This window comes from Crotalus tigris, unplaced genomic scaffold, assembly GCF_016545835.1.
Source record: "Crotalus tigris isolate CLP2741 ecotype Arizona unplaced genomic scaffold, ASM1654583v1 scf7180000024341.3516292, whole genome shotgun sequence".
NCBI lineage: Eukaryota > Metazoa > Chordata > Lepidosauria > Squamata > Viperidae > Crotalus > Crotalus tigris.
The window spans coordinates 2,597,999-2,620,750 of NW_024100511.1; the positions used below are offsets into that span (position 1 = coordinate 2,597,999).

Genomic DNA, 22,752 nt, shown 5'->3' on the forward strand with positions numbered 1-22,752 from the left:
TTAATGCCGCGACCCCCAACTGGTCGTAAGTCGTGGACTACTCAACCGGTCATAAGTCGAGGACTACTCAGCACCGTTTGCAGAATGGAACTTTTGGTGGGCTTAGCAGGGCAGAGACAGCCTGGACAATTCCTATTGGCTTTTGAAAGCCAATAGAATTAGACTCTATTCAAGAGAGTCTATTCTATTGGCTTTCAAAAGCCAATAGAACAAAAGGGAGTAGCACAGCTAAGGAAAAGGGGGAAAAAATGGCGGACTGCGTTGTTTGGTGACCCCCGTGAAATGGTCGTTCGACCCTAAATGGGGTCCCGACCCACAGGTTGAGAACCACTGATCTACAGCATAGTAAGTCTCTGCTTAGAATTCCTGGACAATAAATATTTGTTATAAAATCATTTCTATCGAGTGATCTGTCTGTTTTAGATTGAACTCAAAGCAATGTGTTCTATCTGGAACAGAACAATCAATACAATCATCCAGTCAATCTATATGACCAACAAACTTTTGAAACGCAGACGCAATATCCTCTCTCAGTTCCCTAATTTTATTTTCAAGAAATTCCTCCATCTCTTCTTTAATCTGTCTTCCCTTATTTCCCAAGGCCTCCTGTAAATCTTTAAGTATAGATGCTGGTAACGATGGAGAAGGTGGTGGTAACTTAAACTTAGCTTGCTGAGCTGTCTGCATTACCGGGAAGATCGAGGCTTTAGAAACAATAAAAGCTCCGAGACTCTTCGAAGCCATTTTATTTTTAAGACCACGTTAAAAAGTCTACTAAAATCTTATAAAATCAACAAATACCAAAAAAGGGGGGAGGAAAAAAGACAAAAGCCCCCTTAAATGAAAAAAGAAGATTCTTGCATTTTATATAAATACAAAATCTGTTACATTGTTTCAAATAGAAGTTCCAGTCCTTTCACTCAAAGAATCAATATCTCAGCACCATTTTTCACCACTCTTAATTGAAAAAAAGAGGAAAAGATAAATTCTTTTCCAGAGTTAAAGTCTCGAAATAATCACCATTTTAATCTCTCCTGGTCAGCTCTGTCTGCTTTAAATTTTACTCACAAATTCATTTTAAGCGCAGATGTGGAAGCAGCGTCTAGCTTTGCCCTGGATAAAAATCAGGGCAAAGGCATCCTGGAATGTGGAGGACACCTCAGACTCCATGGGAGCTCTCACCCTCCGACCACCAAAAAGAAAGCTCAGGGAGCTCTACCACTATCTGAGGAAAGCTAACCTCCTACCCTTCACCCGGGGAGAGAGGTTCCAAGTGGCGAGACAGCTGTTGCTCGTTGTCTCAGCTAGCTTTGACACATCCCAGGGTGGATGGCTGAAAAAAGCCGCTATCAGTGCGGCCGTCGCCACCGGAAGTCAAGGGTGGAGTCTTGTCCCCACTGCCTGGATGCCATGTCCTTGGCTGCACTACTCTGTGGGGCCGCACCCAGGGGCAATTCTTCTCCGGGGGGCTGCAGGTGAGGAGGGGGCCGCCAGGGGTAGGTGGGGCTAGGGCGATGGTGTGCGTGCCCATGCGTACCATAGGTTCTCCACCACTGATATAAGCCATTCCAACTCTTTTATATTACTCATATCAAGAAATAAAAAAAGAAGAAAAAGAAAGTACTATGTTACCTGAGGGGCTCTTCCCTCTTAAAGTCAAATTCACATCCAAAATTTTTCTATTTCTTTAACCATATTCAAACAGGTGTTTCTTTTCTGCCCTATTTTCTTAATTTTCACTTTAGCCTTTTTTTTGCCCAGTATCTTTCTTAATCAATATGTTCTGCTGAGTCAAAGAATCTTTCCTTATTCTTTTTTTTTTTTGTAAAAAAATTTTTATTTTCAAATTTTCATTACATTCATAAAGAGTACTTCAGATAAAGAATAGAATAAGTTTATACACACAACTTTCGGTATTGCTCACCCATTTCCCCCCAAACTGCATCCACCCTCTAACCTCTTCTCTCACTTCCCTCTTTCCCTCTTCTTCCTCATTTTCCCCCTCTCCTCCTTCTCCTCAACCTTCCTACTTACTTCTCCCCTTCCTCCTATCTTCTCACTCCGGATGCAGTCCAGGGGAAATGCCCGAGCAATTCCTCTCTCCAAACTGAAACATCAATATTATATACAATAAAACTATTTCTATTTATCCGACCTATTTAACCTCCAATCCATCTTCCCCCCACCCCCTTCCCCCCCACTTCCCAGAGCCAAGTACAGGGTTATACAAACATATTAAACATAATCTACTTAAGTTTACTAATTATACAATAACCAAAATCATATTAACCCTTAACTCTCTTCAAACTTTAACATCATAATTTTATAAACAAATCCATTACTCATAAAATAAATGAAACTTTGTAGTTCCATATTTCTTCTGAACATATTCTATCCATCTTCTCCATACAATAACATATCTCTCTTGTGAATGATCCTTTAAATAAGCAGAAATTTTAGCCATTTCTGCTAAATTAGAAACCTTAAATACCCATTCTTCTAAAGAAGGCAGAGAGTCTTTCTTCCAATATTGACCCACCAATAATCTTGCTGCTGTTATTAAATTCAACATTAAAATAGTTTCTTTAGCATCAAAATCCACAAAAATACCCAAAAGAAATAATTGGGGAGTAAACTTAATCTTCCTTTTAAAAACCTTTTGAATGTTCCACCAAATCATAATCCAAAAGGCTTTAATATTTTTACAGGTCCACCAAACATGAAAATAAGTTGCATCCAAGCAACCACATCTCCAACATTTAGGTTGCAGGTTCGGGTACATACAAGACAACTTTTTAGGATCCAGATGCCATCTATAAAACATTTTATAAAAATTTTCCCTCAAATTTTGAGCCTGCGTAAATTTAACATTTCTAATCCAAATTAACTCCAATAAATCCAATAAAATCGGTTCCTGAATATTCTGGGCCCATTTAATCATACAATCTTTTACTAACTCTGTTTCCGAATCCAATTTTATTAACTCATTGTAAATTCTTTTAATATGAGCATATTTCCTATCTTTAATCTGAATTACCAAATTTTCATCTGCTAAAGTAATTCCCACTTTCTTATCTAAGGTCCACCTCTCCACTATTTGCAAATATTGAAACCATGATTGTAAAATATTTTCTTGCCTTAACAAATCTGAAGACTTTAGTTGCCAAACAGTACCCGACCAAATAAGTAATTCTTTATACGAAATATTATCAAAATTCACCCCCTTAGAAACCCCCTGAATTGCTTGTCCAGGAATCCCCCAAATGGGTATTTTATAATTTAATTTATAATAATACTTCTTCCAGACTCGAAGTAAAGCATTTCTTAAAATGTGTGACTTAAAAACCAGATCTACTTTCTTATCTAAAATTAAATATGCATGCCAACCATATAATAAATCCCAACCTTCAAGAGCAAGAATATTTTTATTTGTTAAATTAAGCCAATCACTTACTAAAGTTAAAGTGGCTGCATCATAATATAATTTCAAATTAGGTGCTTTAAGTCCACCTCTTTCTCGAGTGTCTTGTAAAATCTTAAACTTTACCCTTGATTTCTTCCCACCCCAGATAAATTTATTGATACCCTTCTGCCACTCATCCAAATTAGCATCCTTTTTTTAAAATAGGTATCATCTGAAACAAAAAAAGAAACTTTGGTAGAACATTCATCTTTACTACTGAAATTCTCCCCAGCAACGATCGTTGTAATTTTTGCCAATCATTTAAATCTTTTTGTACTTTTACCCATAGGTGTTCATAATTATTCTTATACATTTTTCCATTAGATGTTGTGATATATACTCCTAAATACTTAACCTTATTAACTATTTCATAACCTGTTGCTTCAGCTATAATATCTTTTCCCTTCATAGACATATTTTTCAATAATATTTTAGTTTTATTCTTATTCACCTTAAAACCAGAGACCTGCCCATACTGCGTTAAAATTTCAACCAAGTCTCTGACCGAATCTGTTGGGTGGGATAACGTCACAACCAAATCATCAGCAAAAGCTCTCAGCCTATAATCAATCTTACTTATTTTTATTCCTTTTAATCTAGGTGAATCTCGAATTTTAATAAGTAAAATCTCCATTGTTAATACAAATAGCAAGGGGGATAAGGGACAACCCTGTCGCGTACCTTTTTCTATTTTAAATACATCTGTTAATCCCCCATTAATTATAATTTGTGCCGATTGTTGCTGATATATGGCCTTGAGAGCACACAAAAATTTGTCTCCGAAGTTCATTTTCTCTACGACTTTCAATAAAAAGTTCCAATCTAATTGATCAAAAGCTTTCTCAGCATCTATAAATATTAAAGCAGCAGGGATTTGGTTGTTTTTATCCAAATACTCTATTAAATTAACAATTTGTCTTACATTATATTTCATATATCTTCCCATTATAAATCCAGATTGGTCAGTATGAATCAATTGTTTCAAAACCTGCATTAATCTATTTGCCAGTATCTTTGCAAAAATCTTATAATCTGTATTTAAAAGAGATATAGGCCTATAATTTCTAGGTTGGGACAGATCCTGGTCTTCCTTTGGAATCAATGATATAAAAGCCCTTCTCCAAGATGGAGGTAGCTCTGCTCCCAACAAAATATCATTGAAAAGTTCCTTTAATGGTTCTATCATTTCTTCAGATAGCATCTTATAATAAATTGCTGTTAGTCCATCAGTACCTGGAGTCTTGCCAACCTTCAATTGTTTAATTGCAGAAATAATCTCTTCAGAAGTAATTAAACCATTAATCCCATCACATTGGTCAATCGTAAGTCTAGGAAAATGTGCTTCCTGTAAATATTTTTCTATGTCTGAAATTTGTATAGTTTCACTAGCATATAACTTTGAATAAAAATGTAAAAAAGTCTTTTTAATCAAATTTTGTTGATACACTTCTTTACCTTTATAAATTATTTTATCTATAGTCCTTGATTTCTGTTTCTTTTTTTTTATTAAATGTTTTACAAATTATAATATAAACCCACCCATCCCCTCCCCCCTCCCCCACTTCCCAGAGCTGATTACAGGGTAACAAATAAACAAACATAGTCTAGCTAACATAAACCAACTAAACTATCAATCAAAACCATAATACACTTTAACTCCTTCTCAAAACAAATATTAACAAATTAAGACAAAAATAATACCATTAATACTATTAATAATTATCTAAAATCTATTCAAAAGCAAGATAATACTTTTCAGTTTCATACTTCTTCTGAATATAATCAATCCATCTTCTCCAAACCAAAATATATCTTTCTTGTGAATGATCCTTCAAATAGGTGGAGATTTTCGCCATTTCTGCTAAATTAGACACTTTAAGTATCCATTCTTCCAAAGTAGGCAATAAGTTTTTCTTCCAATATTGCCCCACCAATAATCTTGCAGCAGTTATGAAGTTCAACATCAAATTAGTTTCTTTAACATCCAAATCTACAATAATACCCAACAAAAATAATTGCGGAGTAAACTTTATCTTTTTCCTAAAAATCTTTTGAATATTCCACCAAATCTTAATTCAAAAAGCTTTAATATCTTTACAAGTCCACCAAATATGAAAATAAGTTGCATCTAAATTTCCACATCTCCAACATTTGGGCTGTAATTTCGGATACACGCGGGACAACTTTTGGGGATCCAAATGTCATCTATAAAACATTTTATAAAAATTTTCTCTTAAATTTTGTGCTTGACTAAATTTTACATTTCTAACCCAAATTGTCTCCCATGTATCCAGTAAAATTGGATATTTTGTGCCCATTTAATCATACAATCTTTAACTAACTCCGTTTCAGCGTCCAATTCTATTAAAGCATTATAAATTCTTTTTATATGAAATCGACTTTGATCTTTAATCTGTTTTACCAAATTCACATCCTCTAAATACCAACCTTTTTATCTATATTCCACCTCAATAACAATTGATTATAATAAAACCAAGAATATACAATATTTTCTTGCTTCAACTCAGTTAAAGGCTTTAATTGCCAATGCTGCCCAACCAAACTAAGTATTTCCTTATAAGAAATCTTATTCAAATTTACTCCCCTAGATACTCCCTCTATCACGTGTCCTGGAACCCCCCAAACTGGAATTTTATAATTTAACCTATAGTAATACTTTTTCCAGACACGCAACAAGGCACTTCTCAAAATAATTTACCTTTATAAATTATTTTATCTATAGTCCTTGATTTCTGTTTCTTGCGTAATTGATAAGCCAACCATCTACCAGGTTTATTTGCATTACAAAATGTATTATGTTTCATATACCTCAAATTAATTGCCATCTGATCTGCTATTAACATATTAAATTGCTCCTTAAGCAGAGTTATAGAAACCTTTAAGTTATTATCCATTGGGTTTGATATTAAAATCTTTTCCTTACATTTAATCTCATCTTCCAACTCTTTATGTTTTTGAATCTGTTTACGTCTATGAGCATTATTCATAGAAATCAAAATCCCTCTCATATATGCTTTACTAGAATCCCATACCATTGGCATCGAGGTACCCTTATTCATGTTCCAAGCAAAAAATTAACTAAAAAAAGTCAATTCTAGAATAAGATTTGTGCCTATCTGAAAAAAAGGTAAAATCTTTTTCCTGAATGTTCTGTTCTCTCCAAATGTCTCTAAGTTCCAAATCATCCTTTAAAAATCAAAAAAAGCTTTAGGAAGTCTTGCATGATTAGACACTTTAGAAGAACCCTTCTTATCTTTACTTGAATCTAAAACACCATTCCAATCTCCCATCATAATAACTGACTTGTAATCCAAAGAAATTAATTTCTGGTGAATCATCTTGTAGAAATATTTTTGTTGTTGATTGGGAGCATATAATCCAACAAGAAGAGTTCTCTTATCATTTATTAATAAATCAATAATGACATATCTGCCTTGTGGATCAAAATCAATTAGTTTCAATGAAAGCTCCTTTCTCACATAAATAACTACACCTCCTTTTTTCTGCAAAGCAGGAGCTATGAAGTGTACCCCCAGCCAGGGGTTAAACAAGTATTTTTGATCTTTAGAAATAATATGAGTCTCTTGTAAACAAATAATATCATTTCTGTGTTGTTTCAAATAATGAAAAACTTTCTTTCTTTTCTGTGGTGAATTAAGGCCATTAAGATTTCAGGTTAGAAGCTTTGCCATTCTTGGCAGGTTGAAGCCTTTGGAACAAAACCTCTAAATTTGCAGTCGATGACCTCTTTGGCCTTGCTCCTCCCACTGGCTCCGAAGTAGACTGTGATGAAACTCCATCATCTACCTTTTGTTGTTGTTGTTGTTCTCTTTCTCTACGTTTATCAGCAGCACGTGTAATTCTCTGTTCCCTTGGGTCTTCCCGTATTTTCAAACTCTGTTGCATAGATTCAACCAATAATTCTTCTCCCAAAGATGGCATTAGACCTACAGCCAGCTGTGCTTCTGCCTTGCTCTCATCCTTTTTTGATCTTGGAGATGGTGGTAGACCTCCTTTTAAAACAGTAACATAGAAATTTCTTGCTTTTGAAATTGTATTAAGACGATATCGTGTGCCAACATAGGTCACCACTATCCCCACAGGTATATCCCATCTAAATTGAATTTGTTGTTTCTTAAGTTCTTCAGCCAAAAAAGCAAAGTCTTTTCTTTTTCTAAGAATTTTTGAAGGTATTTCCTTTAAAATTATCACATCTTGAACTGCAATCTGAAACTTTGCTTATAGAAAGCCTGTATAATTTCATTACGAAGTGATCTTCTAGCAAAATAAACAACCACATCTCTTGGTAATTTTCTCTGTTTTGCAACCCATGAATTGATTCTGAAGATCTTTTCTATATCTCTCAACATTCCTTCAGGATCACATTCCAAAAATAGAAGCCAGTTCTGCTGCAATTTCTTCTTTCAAATTCTCCTGAACATTTTCCTTCAAGCCTCTTATTCTCAAAGCATACTCCATTTCTCTATATTGTGACATTATAATTTCATTCTGTGCAACATCCACATTATCTTCTATTTTTTCAACTCTGTCTTGTAATATTTCAACATTACCAGCCACCTCATCCACACGGTCATCAATCTTTTCTACAAGACTAGCAAGCCCTTGGAGTGCAAACACAATATCTTCCCTCAACTCATTATTTTTTTGCGCCAAGAGCTCTGCTGTTTTTTGTACAGTCTTATCCAAAGCATCTTGTAAATCCTTAAGTGTAATTGCCTGAGGTGGAGGAGAAGGTGGGAAAGGTTTAGGTTTAGGTTGTTGTACAGTCTGAGTTACTGGAGAAGAAATTGAAGTTTTAGGAAGAGAAAAAGGTCCAGGATGTTTCAAAGCCATTTTTTAAAACGGAAAAAAAGAAAAGAAAAAAAGAAGAAAAAATAATAAAATAGGAATAAAGGAGAAGAAAAAGCAATTTCCCCTTTAAAAAAGAAGAGTTTTCTTTAAATAAACCAAATCTATTGCGTTGTTGAAACTTTGTTGCCAGCTGAAATTAGTAAATGGAAAGTAGAAAGTGAAAGTTCTCAAACAAAGAAAGTAACAAAGAAGCAGGACTCCTCCGCCATATTTCTTCACTCCGACAGTTTGTTAAAGTAATAGCAGAAGATGTTAATTCTCACATGAGTTAAGTTTAAAATAAAATCATCCAAGTTTTGTCCTCCTGACCGCTCCATCTGCTTTTAAATTAACTTACAGTTTCCATTTAAGCAGCAGCAGTGGTGGCAGCATCTAGCTTTGTTCTCCCGCCGGAGAACAAAGGCGTCCAAGGAAGCGGAGCACACCCAGACTCCGAAGGAGCTCTCACTCTTCATCTCCCAAGAAAAAATCTCTGGGAGATTGGTAAGGCTCTACTTCTATCCGGGAGAAGGCTCACCTTCCTCCCTTCGCCCGGGAGGAAGGTTTCAAGCCGCAAAACAGCTGATCTACGCTGTCTTGCCGGCTTTTACACTTCCCTGTGACGGACGGCTGTCAAAAAGCTGCCATCAGCATGGCACAGCCACCCAAAGCCCCAATCTTTCCTTATTCTTGTAGGTGTTACTGTAGATATAAAAGGTAAGTCAAGTACAATATCTTTGTGACAGGCATTTGCTCATTCATTTTTGTTGAAAATCTTTTTCTTTCTTTTTCTTTCTGCTTCTCTTATCATTTTTTGTCTCTCCAGTTCTAGTGTTTTTCCTGACATGTCTGCAGTCCATTTTGTCCAATCTTTTTTTCTTATCCTCAAATTTGTTTTGTGGTGTTAAAGTATAAGTTGTCTTTTCCAAATCCAGTATTTCTTGTAATTTTTTCCACTTTGGTTTTGCACTTCTTTGTTTTGTTAGGTTCCATCTTTAAGTCTCTATCCTCAAATTTATATTCAGTTGTCTGTTTTATCTGTTCCTTCTCTGTTGTTGTTTCCTGGGGAGTTTTTTTTGGTTGTTGTTGTAAAGTTAAATTGGAGATGAATTGGTTTATATTTTCAAAGTTATTTTGGATTTCTTTGTGTTTTGAAATCATTGTTATTTGAAATAGTTGCAACATATCATATGTCTCCTCTAGAAAAGTATTTATTTTTTCTTGATAGGTTCTTTCTATAAATCTCTGGTTTTCCATGATGACAAAGAATCCAAATTTTCTTTTCTCTGCAAATAGCTTTAGGGTCAGAGTTAAATAGATCCTTATAATCCATAAAGTTAAAAAAATTTTTTTTTTGTTCCCTGAAGTTTGTAAATCTCACTTTGTCTGCAGCCCAGATTGTTTTCTTTTTTTGTCACAGCTGTTCTCTATTGTTAGAGCTTTGAGGGTCACAAATAGAGATTAGTTTTTTCCAGATTTTGCTAAGTCCTGCATGAAAGCCATAGCTATCATAATCTTCATCCACCACTAGATGTCAGCACTTTATTTTTATTTTTCAAATTTTCAAAATGAACAAATTGCCTTTAAAATTACCATTCAGTAACTTCAAACTTATCCAACTTTAGGTTTTATAGTCATTTCATTTCATTTTGGTCCTCTATAAAAGGTTTAATTTGCTGCTTCCGTTAGTAAAAGGGTGGGGCAAAAATCCCCCTCCTTCACTTTTGGAGTTTTTTTGTTTCTTGGGATTTTTTTTTTCTCCTTCAGGAAAGTTGATAAGTAGGATAGAGAAAATCAATGTTCTTACCCAGATTCAAACGTGCTGTTTACAATCAGCTTAAAATGGTGCTTTTGACTTCAGTTGCTTGCAACTTGGGCTAGACTCTGAAGTTAGGCTAGCCTTTCTCCTGTTGGTTTCTGGAAGACTTCCCCTGGACCAATCAGGTCGATCACCATCTCTCCGAGGTCCCCGGGACTTACTTTCTTCTTTGCCGCCTCTTTAGGGTGGCTTCTGACCCATTAGGGTCCCCTAACAGGAAGAAAGTCAGCCGAGGGGCATGGAGTCCCGAACCCCTCGACTGTTACACTGCTGAGCAGGACCAGAGGTCCAAAATAACATTTATTGAGAGATGCAGAAAAGTCAGGCGGAATCTGAAGGTCCTGCAGAAAGTGCAAAGCACTTATTTAATTCCCCCCCCAAACCCAACCTCCCTGACAAGTCTGTTTCTTTTCAAAAAAAAAGTCCTTCTTCCTAATTAGCAAGCAGTTACAGCAAAAGTGAAAGCATGCAAGGGATGCTAGACACTTTCCTCCCCCTCCCTCCAACAGAATGGCAGCACCTGCACGGTGGACCTGATGTCTGTTATATTGATATAGTACAGCCAGTTGTACCCATACAACTAGCTTGGGAGCCAGAGATAAGTGACTGGTAGCCAAGTCGCAAGAGTAAAACCCATTGATCACAATGCTCAGAACCAGCCTTATACAGTCATTTGTTCAAATGTCATCTTTTGCACCATCTGCCTTTAAAGCACATTAAAGAAGGCCACTTTTCTTCATTGAGGGAATTGAAAAGGTGAAAAAGAACTAGGCTGGTGTGTATTCATTTAATATAGTTGCAAGAAATCCCAAGCGGCGGGAAAAGGTAATAACTGGGAGAGTGATGATAATCAGGTGACAAAAGAAACGTTCGAACTCTACTGCGCTGGGGAGAAGAGGCAGGCGGGTAGACGCCCGGGTCAGGATAAAGTAGTAATTGAGTGTTAATTGACCCTGAACACTTCCTTTTCCCAACTTCCCCTGTAAGATTCGGGGGCCCTGATACTCCGATTTGAATATTATAGGTTGGAGCACCTGCCCCATGGTGGGTAGAATGGAGTTAGCAGAATTTCCCCCCTCCCGATAAGCATCTGTGGCATTTCCTACTCTCCCCCCCCCCACGATCTTTCCTGAAAGTTCCCAAAGCAGCCCCCGAGGAAAGAGACAAAGCACGTTCCTCTGCATCGCCGCCGAGGAGAGGACGGGGTAAAAGGAGGCAGAGCGCGTTGGTGGTTTACTCTGGTGTGTTATTTTTGGACATCTTCCACATTCCGCCTGGACACACACCCTGGCCTTCCCACCCTCAGCTTCTGCCTACTTTACGAGTGCGCACACGCAAACGCCCGTTGCTCCTACGGAGCAATAAAGAGACCGACAAGCTGACCGTCCGCCAGAGGACTTCGGTTTGCCTTCCTCGCTGCGAGCAGCCTTTGTTCTCGGGCCGGATTCTTGGCCGGCGAGCGGTTGCTTTCGTTTGCTGCTGCTCCGTGGAAGTAGCTGCTCTGCTGTCGGTGGTTCCCCTCTTCCTCAGTCTGCAAAGTAGGCTGAATTTAGAGGAACACGAATAGCCGGGAGACAGCGAGTTGTAGATAGACAGCTGTCGAAGAAAGAGGTTCAAGGGGGCATTTTCTCATCACTGTGGTAAGTCCCACCAGTTATACTGTATCCAAAGACTGAGCAAAGTGATGGCTTAAAGATGCAGGGGTAGAGAACTCACGTGAGGCATTTACTTAAAAGGGACTGCAGACTTGCGCTACCAAGTAAGAAAAGTCTAGCTGTACTGTGCCATTTTTAAATTTCCACTTATTTTTATGGGAGACAGTTCCAGGTCTGCTTGATTTTTTTTTTTTCTTGAAATTGCTAAGTCTTAACATTCTGCTTATAAAATATAAAGGAAAAATGAGGGTGTGTAGCAGAACTATAGAACTGGAACTATAGAACTGGTGTCATTTATGTGGTCTCACAGTCAATAAAACTATTGTTCATGGACTGCTTTCAATTATGCAGGAAAAACCACTAGCAGAGGTGTGTTTATAGAATGTATTTGTTATATGAAATGAGCATTAGGAGCTACCTTTAGCAACAAAGTTGTCTGTCCTGGGTTAATAATTAAGCTACATCTGTGAAAGAAGAATTTCCCTTAAGACAGTTTTCTTCACGATAAATTTAATCTTAATATTAAGTTTTCTTAATGACTGTCTTCTGATTTCTATTAAGGTGCATGCATTCCATTAATCTAATTAGCTGTTTGCTAATGAGAATTATACATTTTTTTTCAGATGTGCTTGAGCTTGAGCTTAAAGTTTCAGTTTGTTTTTTTGTACAATGGTTACTTTATGTCATCTTTATACTAAAAAAGCCTCCCATCTTGCATGCTGTTGTTTAGTCTATTTATAAAAGAGAATTTGCTTAGATGGAACTGAAGACTGGGACCAAAGATTCTTCAGAGCTAAAATTAGAATGGTGTTTTGTGGTATTGTGCTCTTCCTTCTAGTACAATGTTCAACATTATTTTAGCATATTTTCATATCCAGAGCTGTAGGTTTGGTGCTAGAAATATATTGCTGTTCTTCAGGTTCTAATGACAATTGTTTATGATCACAAAGAATCTTTTCTAGGTTGTAAGCCTTACTGTATGAATGTTTAATTACAAGTTAGGACACATATTGCTGTAAATATACTTAGAATTCCAGAATGGCTTTCTTAGAATTAGAAAGGACCAATGTGACACATTACCTGAATAACCTTGGCACCATGAAAGATCTCTCATAAGTTGATACTTTGCAGACTGTCAAATATATGTGTGCTATTGTATCATTGGACAGTGTAACAAATTGAAAATGAACAAATGTGCAAAATTCAGCACAGTTCAACCGAAAAACTTCCTTCTGGCACAAGTTATAGGAAAAATGTGATCAACTAAAATGTAAAACTGAACCATTTACAAAGGTGAGATACATGCAAATGCCTCCTTGTCTATGGAACTCATGAGATGTCTAGGACCCCTTAACAGATTTCAGTTGTCCTTGTGAGTTCCTGAAATCAAGAAAATATAGAAATATATTAAATGATAAAATAGTCTCTCAAGATAAACTTTAGTAAGAACTCAAAATCATCATTTCTTGCCATATACCCTACATAAAAGAAACCAAACTGAGATAAGGTAAAGAGCTGGAAAATGTCCTTATTAATAGAAAAAACATTTTTTCTCTCTCTGAATATACATTGAACTGTTAGAGAGATTCCCCTTACATCAGAGTATATTAACACTGCATTTCATACTTTACAATAATATGACTTACATATCTGGGAGCAGGTACTAACCACTTGTTAAGTAAAGTTAAATTGTCTAAATCAGTGGTTCTCAACCTTCCTAATGCCGCGACCCTTTAATACAGTTCCTCATATTATGGTGACCCCCAACCATAAAATTATTTTAGTTGCTACTTCATAACTGTAATTTTGCTACTGTTATGAATCGTAATGTAAATATCTGGTATGCAGGATGTATTTTCATTGTTACAAATTGAACATAATTAAAGCATAGTGATTAATCACAAAAACAATATGTAATTATATATTGTGAAATATTTATTTCTAATTACAAATAAATGAAATTTTGAGAACCACTGGTTTAATGCATCCAGCAGTAAACTAAAGCAGGGGAGGGGGCTGACTTTGCACTGCATCTAATCCCCTCCCTGCAAAAGAAAAAAAACCAAAGCCTAAAATAATGGCCAATAACTTTAGCAAATAACACAAATAGAGTCAGCAGGATCCTGTCCCGGATGGAGACCAACTGGGTTAATGTGAAAGAAAGTTTTTACCAGGGAATCCTCAAGGATAGAGATTCTGCCTTAGGTATAGGTCTCCAGGTGGATAGATTTGGCTGGGGGGGTGGGGGTGGAAAGGGAATTTCAACAAAAGCCTCCCAATCTTAAACCCTCAGACCTCTCCAAAGGGTTTTTCCTGAAACTCGTGAGATCTTTTTCTCATTTTACATTCTCTTCCTGATGGAAAGAAACTATTTTCTAAAAAAAGTAGGCTTGGTTTTTCTCTGCAGAAAAAGTAAGGCAGGGAGAGCACTGGAAAAAACGAAGGGGATCTCACTGTCTGAATATGGCAGATGTCTGGGTATGCTGCCTTCTTTTGACAACCCCCCTCCCCTCTTTTGCATATTGGAGGGGCCCGGGATAAATTCTATTAAAGCTGTCCAACAATGCGAGGAGCTGTCAGTCAAAATCACCAAATCTGCACCTTCTGTCTGCTTCCTATAGATGTGTAACTAAGGGCGATGGCATATAGGTGATCAGATTTTCTTTCTGCAAAGCCGTCCTAGGCCTCTAAATCTCTCTTCTTTTTTTTCCTTCTTTCTTTGGAGCCTTTGAAAAGCATTTTGAGCGAATAAAACAAGCCGCTCTCCAACTTTTCTCCCCTACCTTCTGTTAAAGGGCATCAAATTCATCCGATCTTCTCCTCTTGAATATTATTTCTCTTGCGTTCCTAAACGGGCTCTTCCTATGATTTACTTCTTTCTTTTTTTTAATATGCCATTTATTTGTTGATATTTGAAGGTAATAAATCCGGGAGGTTAAAAAGTTTGAGCAAACTATTGAACAGCCAAGCCTTTGGCTATTTAATAAGGGATTGAAAAACCCGGACACCTGACCCTCTGGGGCTTTTTCCTTGCTGGCTGCTTGAGCAGAAAAGCAGCTGAACCTCTCTGGTGGGTCTTTCCCTTCTTCCTAGGACCCCCCCCCAATCATCTCTCCCCTCCCCTGGCTCAGAAAAGCCAAAGAAGCACAGAAAAATTCCCTGCCTGGGAAGGACTTTTTTTTTTTTTAAATGCCCCAGCAACAACTATTGGCTTGAAGATCCCCTGGCTGTTATTTTTAAAAAGCCGAGAAGAGGGGAAAAAAAGAAAAAAAAGAGACTAGGACCTCTTTTTTTTTTTTTTGCACTAAAAAAAGAGGGAGAGGGAAGGAGGAAAAAAGGGAAATTCTCCCCAGCAGCTGGCTGGTCTGGTGGCGGTGCTGGTGGTGGAGGAAAGGGGAATTGGGATCCTGCGCAAAGCTCTCCAGCCTTCCCGGGCTTCAGTCTGGGGGTCCCTTTTCTTTGCAAGTTGCAAAGGAAAGGAGGGGAGGGGAAAAAAGTCAGGGTTCGGGAGGCCCCACCTCTTTCTTTTCAGCCTGGCTGGCTGGCTGGCTGGCTCGGCTTACTCACTGGCTGGGGCTCGCTGACTCTTCCTCTCCCCCCTGCCGCCTTTGCTTTTGTGATGTTGCCACCTTTGATTTGAGTGCTTTTCAAAAATTGGGCTCAAGCCACGCCAATCGATACCTAAGACCATTGGAAATATGTCTTTTCCGATGGTCTTAGGCAACCCGTGAAAGGGTCATTCGACCCCCAAAGGGGTCGTGACCCACAGGTTGAGAACCACTGGTCTAAATGCTTGGCTTAACTATATACAAGTAAAGGTTAAGTTAATGTTAAAAGTATTTGTGCATGTATTGGGACTAATATTAAGTAAACTTTTAGATGAATTTTTTGACTAAAACTATTCATATAATCTTGAGAAAACATTAGCAACTTGGCTGTAAGATTGAGACTTTTTTGGGTTTTGGTCCAAGTTATAATCTTACAGGCTAACCTAGCCTTTCATCATGCTGTCTGGGAATGAAAAGAAATATAATCCACCACTCTAAGAGTGGTGCACTGGTTTGGGGATGTCTGGGAGAAATGATATGCCACCTGGCACAATTTAGTACGCTCATTTGACCTGGAAGTGATACTACAATTCAAAATTAGCAAAAGTAGGAAAATATGCCACAGAACTATCTTTGATTTGTAACTAATTCTAAAACTCCAAGGATTGTTGGGTAAATCAGCTGTACTCTGTCATCTTTGATCCATCTTTCCTTGCTATTGTCAAGAAGCTCACAATGTTTGGCAGTATCATTATCAATTATTACTTGAAAGTATATATACATGTTACATGTGTAGGACATAATTTGAAGAGCACAACTTTTTTAAAAAGCATCTATGTAATATGAGTTTATCTCATCTTTTTTTAATGAAGTGGTTAGGGCCCATGTTCATCATTTGACTGTTTTATATATAGCTGGGTTTAGAAATATAAAACCATCTTTGGTTAATGACATCGTTCAGTGTATTTGCCAAATAATTGTGGTATCTATTTCAATTTAAAAAATTGTTCAGTCTGAGCAGTATTCAACAGCTGTGGTTTGTGGTATCTTGTGATGACTTTACAACAGTTCAGATTCTTTCCACTCTGGGGTGAATGAACCATGATGTCATTTTCTGCCTTCAAAGTTTTAACCTTTAAGGTATTCTTAACTCTGGGGAAGTGGAAGTTGCCCCCAAAATCCATTCTAGCATGGAACTGTTGATTCAAGCACATTCCAGTGTTTAAAAGACTTAAACACCAAATGGCTTTTTGTGGTCAGAACTAGCTAGAAATGATATTTTAAGGAATAAGGAACAGACATTTTACAGAATACTATTTTTTGTGTTAATTTTTTTCCTTATTGAGACCACATGTCTCTGGTATGGCATATTTTAATACATATTTGGCTAGGATGTTTAAAATACATTGTTTTTAATTCCTTGGATAGGTTTTTTTTTCAGAAGATATGGGTCAATGGACCCAGAAATTAAGGTTGCTTGCCTCTATAGATGGACTATATTTAAAATGTTATTGAAAAGGAACAGGTTTTACTGGACAAGACATCATGGTTTATTTCATAGATATGTTCTTACATGTCACCCATGTAAAAAAATATATTGCAAAAATTATAAGAGAACAAGCTTTTTGCTAAACTTGAAAAATGTACATTTGACCTTCCTCAATTAGACTATTTGGTATACAGAATTGCAACAGAAGACATAGATGGATCCAGAAGAGGTACAATCTGTTCTATTTCAGTAGAGGCACATCCCTTTCCTGACGTGAAAGACTTGCAGTGTTTTATGGGCTTTGCTAACTTCTACTGGAAATTCATCCCTAATTTTGCTTATCATATAAAACCATTGTCTTAGCTTTTAAGAAAGAGAGGATGGTTCTCCTTATCAATTCAATAACAAACACATTTCAAGAGTTAAAACAACCTTGAGAGATAGGGCAATGAGATACAGTCAGGGATGAAGGGTTAGATCAGCGGTTCTCAACCTGTGGCTGAGGACGCGGTGGAGGCCAGGCCAGGGGTGGCGGGGACCCCCAACGATACTGCCATAAGAGAGAGAGAGAAAGAGAGAGAGAAAGAGAGAGAGAAAGAGAAAGAGGAAAGAGAGAAAAAGAGAAAAAGGGAGGAAAGAGAGAGAGGAAAGAGAAACGGGGAGAGGAAAGAGAAAAAGAGGAAAGAGGGAAAGAGCTAGGAAAGAGGGAGAGAGAGAAGAGAGAGGAAAGAGAAAGAGAAGAGAGAGAGAGGAAAGAGAAAGAGAGGAAAGAGAGAGGAAAGAGAAAGAGAGAGGAAAGAGAGAAAAGAGAAAGAGGAAAGAGAGAAAGAAAAAGAGAGGAGAGAAAGAGGGAGAGGAATGGTGCTTCTCCAACCAGGCTGGGCGGAGCCGGCGGAGCGGCCTTCCTGCCCCCCCCTCCCCGGCCAGCTGGATGGGGGGTTGGGGGTCACCACAACATGAACTGTATTAAAGGGTTGCGGCATTAGGAAGGTTGATAACCACTGGGTTAGATATAAGATTTCAGCAGAATATGAATACAACAGGAGACTCAGAGGAAGACCCTTTCTAGTATTTTTGGGCTGTAAAAAGGAATGGCAGGGGAGAATTGTATTTTCAGACTTGTAGATTCTGTAATAGTGATGTAGAATTAACTAATTTAGTCCTGTTTTCTGTATGGTCTACCTTGAAAGTCTGACACTGGTCAGGAATAGGATAGAAAGAGATGGGAAAAAAAAAATTTGGAGAGGATTGGAGTTGATGGTCTGATACACTTGTCTGAGAACCGATTAAACAATTGTGTTCATCCTGAAAGGTGGTGAGTGGCCTCTGGCTATGTTTTGAACTGCTATTGTAGATTCTATTTGTTAGCAGTTTTAACTATCTTCTAAGAGATTAAATTGCATTGCCCAGTCAATACAAAATAAAACTTGGCAGAACCCTAGTTATCCTGTCTTTACATATTTTTATGTACTATGTATAATGTCTATTGTAGAACAGAGAGTAGGACACATTTGTCTTACCTTCCAAGAAGATTATAACCATTATAATACTAGAGTCACATTATGATGGTCACCATAAAATTGTTGGGAGTCATTATTTATAAAATGTTATTGGATGTCCAGATGGAAAATTTATAACTTAACTGGAGAATGAATTATTAATTTTATCCATTTTTTTACCCTTGTGACTTTTAAAATATGTGTATTAATCATGGTTCCTCTAAACCTTTGTCCTAAGTTTGATTAATATATTTCTTTTGTTTCTAGTTCTCAAATAAGGATGAACTTTGTTTATATTCTGTAGAATAAGAACTACATTTCTAATTTAAGTTTTATAAGATTGTGACAAGAACATAGGCATGTCACTTCTGAATATATTTTATTAGTGTATGTTTGAGAATAGAGGGAGAATTGGAGCAGATAAGTCACTGCACATATTCATTATAATTACTTCCATGTTTACATTATAAATGGGATAGTATGGCTTTTGAAAAGTATTTTAAAAGCCCAGTGGTTTAGATTTTTTCTATAAGTAACATAGTTTGTATCGATAAGAAAAGTAAATGAAGTGTATTTTATCATTTGTTGAAGCATACTGCGTATATAAGGATGATGACTTAATAATGCTTTTATTAGTCCATATTCAGATAGATGGATACTTGCATGTAAAGAAAAGGAAATTATTGCTGAAGAAGAAGACCTTCAATTGAAAACATTTTTTCAGGGCAGTTGTTCTAGACCTCGTATAGCTCTTTGTAACCCTAACTAGAGAGCATGTATCAGTATGTTAGAATATCTGGCAGTTATTGGGTTAAATGCTAGGTATGTTGATGGGTCAGTGGGAGGAGTCTCAAAAGGTCATTGGTCATTGGGAGACTTCCTGGACACAAGCCAGATGGGAATCCTTTGTTCATCCAGCCTCATGTCTCCTAGCCAACATTGGAGATCCTTTGCCAACATGTGATGATTATCAGAAGAAGAGGGGAAAATTCAATATCAATTTACCTATAGGAATGAAAAAGATATGAAAAACCAGAAGCATCTACAGCATAGTAAGTCTCTGCTTAGAATTCCTGGACAATAAATATTTGCTATGAAATCATTTCTATCAAGTTATCTCTCAAAGCAATGTGTTCTGTCTGGAACAGAACAGTAAATTGATAAGATTAATTCTCCTCTGGTCTCTGCAACAGTTTGAAGGCAGAAAAGTAAACTTATTAGCTTTTCTCTACATCAGCCCTTAAGGAAGTAAAGATTCTCTTGCAAGTAAATGAATGCTCAGAGTTCATATTAGCTTTGTAAAGGCAAACAGTGTTTCAAAGAAAGTGTGATTCAGATGCATTGTTTTGCTAATTCACTGTTAACTTTGCAAGTAGCCACTGCATGACAAAGTTTACCCGCATATTGACAGCCTCCACTGGCAAGGATTCATTACCAGTCAAACTTTGCATGCTAACCCACGTTTTGAAGAAAAGTAAAAGTTATAAAGTGCCTTGTGTCTGTTTTTAAATTGCCTTTGGATCTGGTTACAAGCTAATGTTTAAATCAAAGAGATATTGTGATGTTTACCTTACTAAGTAGAAAAGGAAAAATCTACACTCTTATTTTTTTCATGTAAAGTCTGATTTCTAACACCAAAAGAGAGCAGCAAGGGGCCCCTTCGAGGGCTATAAAAGGGCAATTAACTTTCAACCGAATGCTGTTTTCTTAGTCCACTTGCCCTAGCAACAAGTCACTAAGTAAAGCAATTAACCTCTTTTCCCAGCCACAGCAAGGTGGAAAGGCTAAGCTCCCCCCTCCCTTAGGAATGCTTGGAATTTCAGCCAGTGTTAATGGAATAAGAAGACATCTGGTTTCAGGGGCAGAACCAACCCCAATAGCATTGCAGTAGCACCCCCTGGTGGTCAATCTATTCATGACACCTTATGCGATTTTTTGCCCTTTGGAATCTAAATGCTGAGTTACAACAACTGACAATTAAATTCAGCACATAGCAGGCTCATACCAAGCCACGTTAAGAGCATCCCCCAGAGGGAAAGAAGGTACTTCACTGCACGCATCACTAACTACGCAGGGTGAATCTGTTAGTTAAAGTGCAAGCTACTTAAATTTATCCCAAGCTACCAACTTGGTAGCTTGGTAGAGGGGCACAGAGTGATCTTACCAAAAGTACTCATTCACTCAAGCTGAAGACCAAGTTGTTCCAGTTTGAGAGAAATTAAGCAGAAGAAAGTGAAGCCAATTGTCCTTGCTTATTATCACAAGCTGGTGACCCAGGGTTCCAGCCTGCAACTTAATGGTTGCCAGGTGGGAGTTTGTACCTCTACATTCTCTCAGTGGCCACTAGCAGTAATGTGGTAATAGGAAGAATTTGGCTGGCCTTTCTTCAGATGCCCCCTAGTGGTTAAAGGAGGAACTACACGAAGCCTTTAATCGCGCCCAAAGCCATCCCTCTAGTGGACAAAGGGTGAACCTCGAAGGAAGAACACCCTGGTAGCTGACCCGCAGCAAGCAACCCCTAGTGGTGAAGGGGTGAACTGCACTGAAGTACCCACAAACGCAGGAGAACACACCCAGTGGCATCTCCACCCACAGACAGCACCTCTGAAGCTGATCTACGACCCCTAATGGTCAAAGAGAGAAGTTCTTCAAATTCGTTTCAAAATAGCTGAGAAGAACACTGAACCTACCCTAGCCATGGCAGAGTGTCCCACTGGTCTAGCAGAAGGGGTTCAATCAACCAGCCTAGTTGAGATATACCAACCAGCTGGCCAAGGAGAAATGCTGCCAACAACCAATCTTGACCTGCACGCAGAGGCTGTAGCTCAAGCCTCAGTGAAGCCAAAGACCTCTCAGAGTCACTATGATCTGAGACAACAAAGAAAGCCCACAGAAGCCATACACTCACATCTGATGGAGAAATGGGACACCATCCACAAGCGCCATGAAAGATGCTGGGAGAGATTATACCAACTCTACCATGAACAGAAGGAGGAACTCTCCCCAGAACATGCACATGCAGTGGAAGGAGATAAGGAAGACGCCTATGTGCAATGGATGGACTCCGAACGGCAACTCAAGGACATTTAGGAACAATTAAGAGACTCAAGAGTCGCTAGCGAGATGCAAAGCCTCAAGCTACTAAACAAGGAATGTAAGAAGCTTCTAGAGAGCTCACAGGGTTCCCCACAGTCCAAGCCTCACCAGAGAGACAGACCGGTCGACAGAGCCGAGTCCGAAGTTTCCCGCCATTCACATGCACCATCCCAACAATCGCATGTGGCTCCATCCCATGTGTCTGGAAAGGCCTCATCTTTTCACCACATGTTCAAGGCATATTCCAGCGTGTCCCAACAATCGCGTGTCACAGGCGCCTCCTGCCATTCGAAAGCATCTTCTCGTCACAGCCGAACCTCCTGAATCTCACAAACCGAGCAAGCAATCATTGATGCTAACGCTGCCGAAGCAGTCTTTCGCGTGGTACAAGAGGAGCAGCTGAAGAAGAAGGAATTGGAAGCGATGGAAATAGAGAAAGCTCGATTGAAGGCCAGAAGAAAGGCTGAGGCCGCTAAAAGGAAGGCTGAAGCAGTCAAAAGAGAAGCTGATGCAGCTAAAAGAAAGGCTGATGCAGATGCTGAAGCAGTCAAAAGAAAGCTGATGCAGCTAAAAGAAAGGCTGATGCAGATGCTGAAGCAGTCAAAAGAGAAGCTGATGCAGCTAAAAGAGAAGCTGAAGCAGAGGCTGACGCGGAAGCCGAAGCAGATATAAGGAAGGCCAAAAGAAAGATCACTCAAGATGAGATTGAGTTCATACGAAGCCAGCGAGATGTGGCAGACAAAGTGGCAAGAGCAAAAGGCCTTCAGAAAATACTCCAGCACATCACTTTCTTGCCAAATAGGGAGCAACTGGAAAATGAAGAGCGTCGTAGCCATGTACAGGCCTATGTGGACAACCAAAGCTCATTCCAGAATGCACATGTGAGAGCGCCACAGCCAGCCACAAGCCCCCCAAGACCGAGTAGACGAACAGAGGAATCTCAACGACCAGATGCGGCGGTCAGCCACAGAGTTGATGTCACGATACCTAGGTCACGAGATCTCCCCATCGTTGCCACCCCATTGAACCCTCTGAACCACACCCTTGATGACAACCAGATGGGTCCACCAGCAACAGCAATGGCTACACAGTGGGCAGTGCCACGAGATCTTCCCACCGTTGCTGCTCCACTGAACCCACTGAACCACGCCCTTGATGGCAACCGGTTGGGTCCCACAGCAGCAGCAATGACTACGCAGCGGGCACTGCCATAAGATCTGCTCACTACTGCTACCCCATCGAACCCACCAAACCATACCCTTGATGGCAACCGGATGGTTACACCTACAGCATCAACGGCCCTACAGCAGA

General features: G+C 38.5%; 1 protein-coding gene across 5 annotated transcripts in view; it reads left to right on the forward strand.

Annotated features, from left to right (window-relative positions):
• PALLD (palladin, cytoskeletal associated protein) overlaps nucleotides 1–22,752 on the forward strand; it is a 524,810-nt gene that overhangs the window by 127,240 nt on the left and 374,818 nt on the right. Inside the window, exon 1 of one of the 5 annotated variants that reach the window (XM_039326462.1) lies at nucleotides 11,513–11,794. The exons of the other annotated variants lie outside the window; for them this stretch is intronic. The gene's annotated coding sequence lies outside the window, so the exon portion shown is untranslated. Of the gene's footprint in view, nucleotides 1–11,512; nucleotides 11,795–22,752 lie in introns of those variants that run through there. 5 annotated transcript variants of the gene reach the window in all.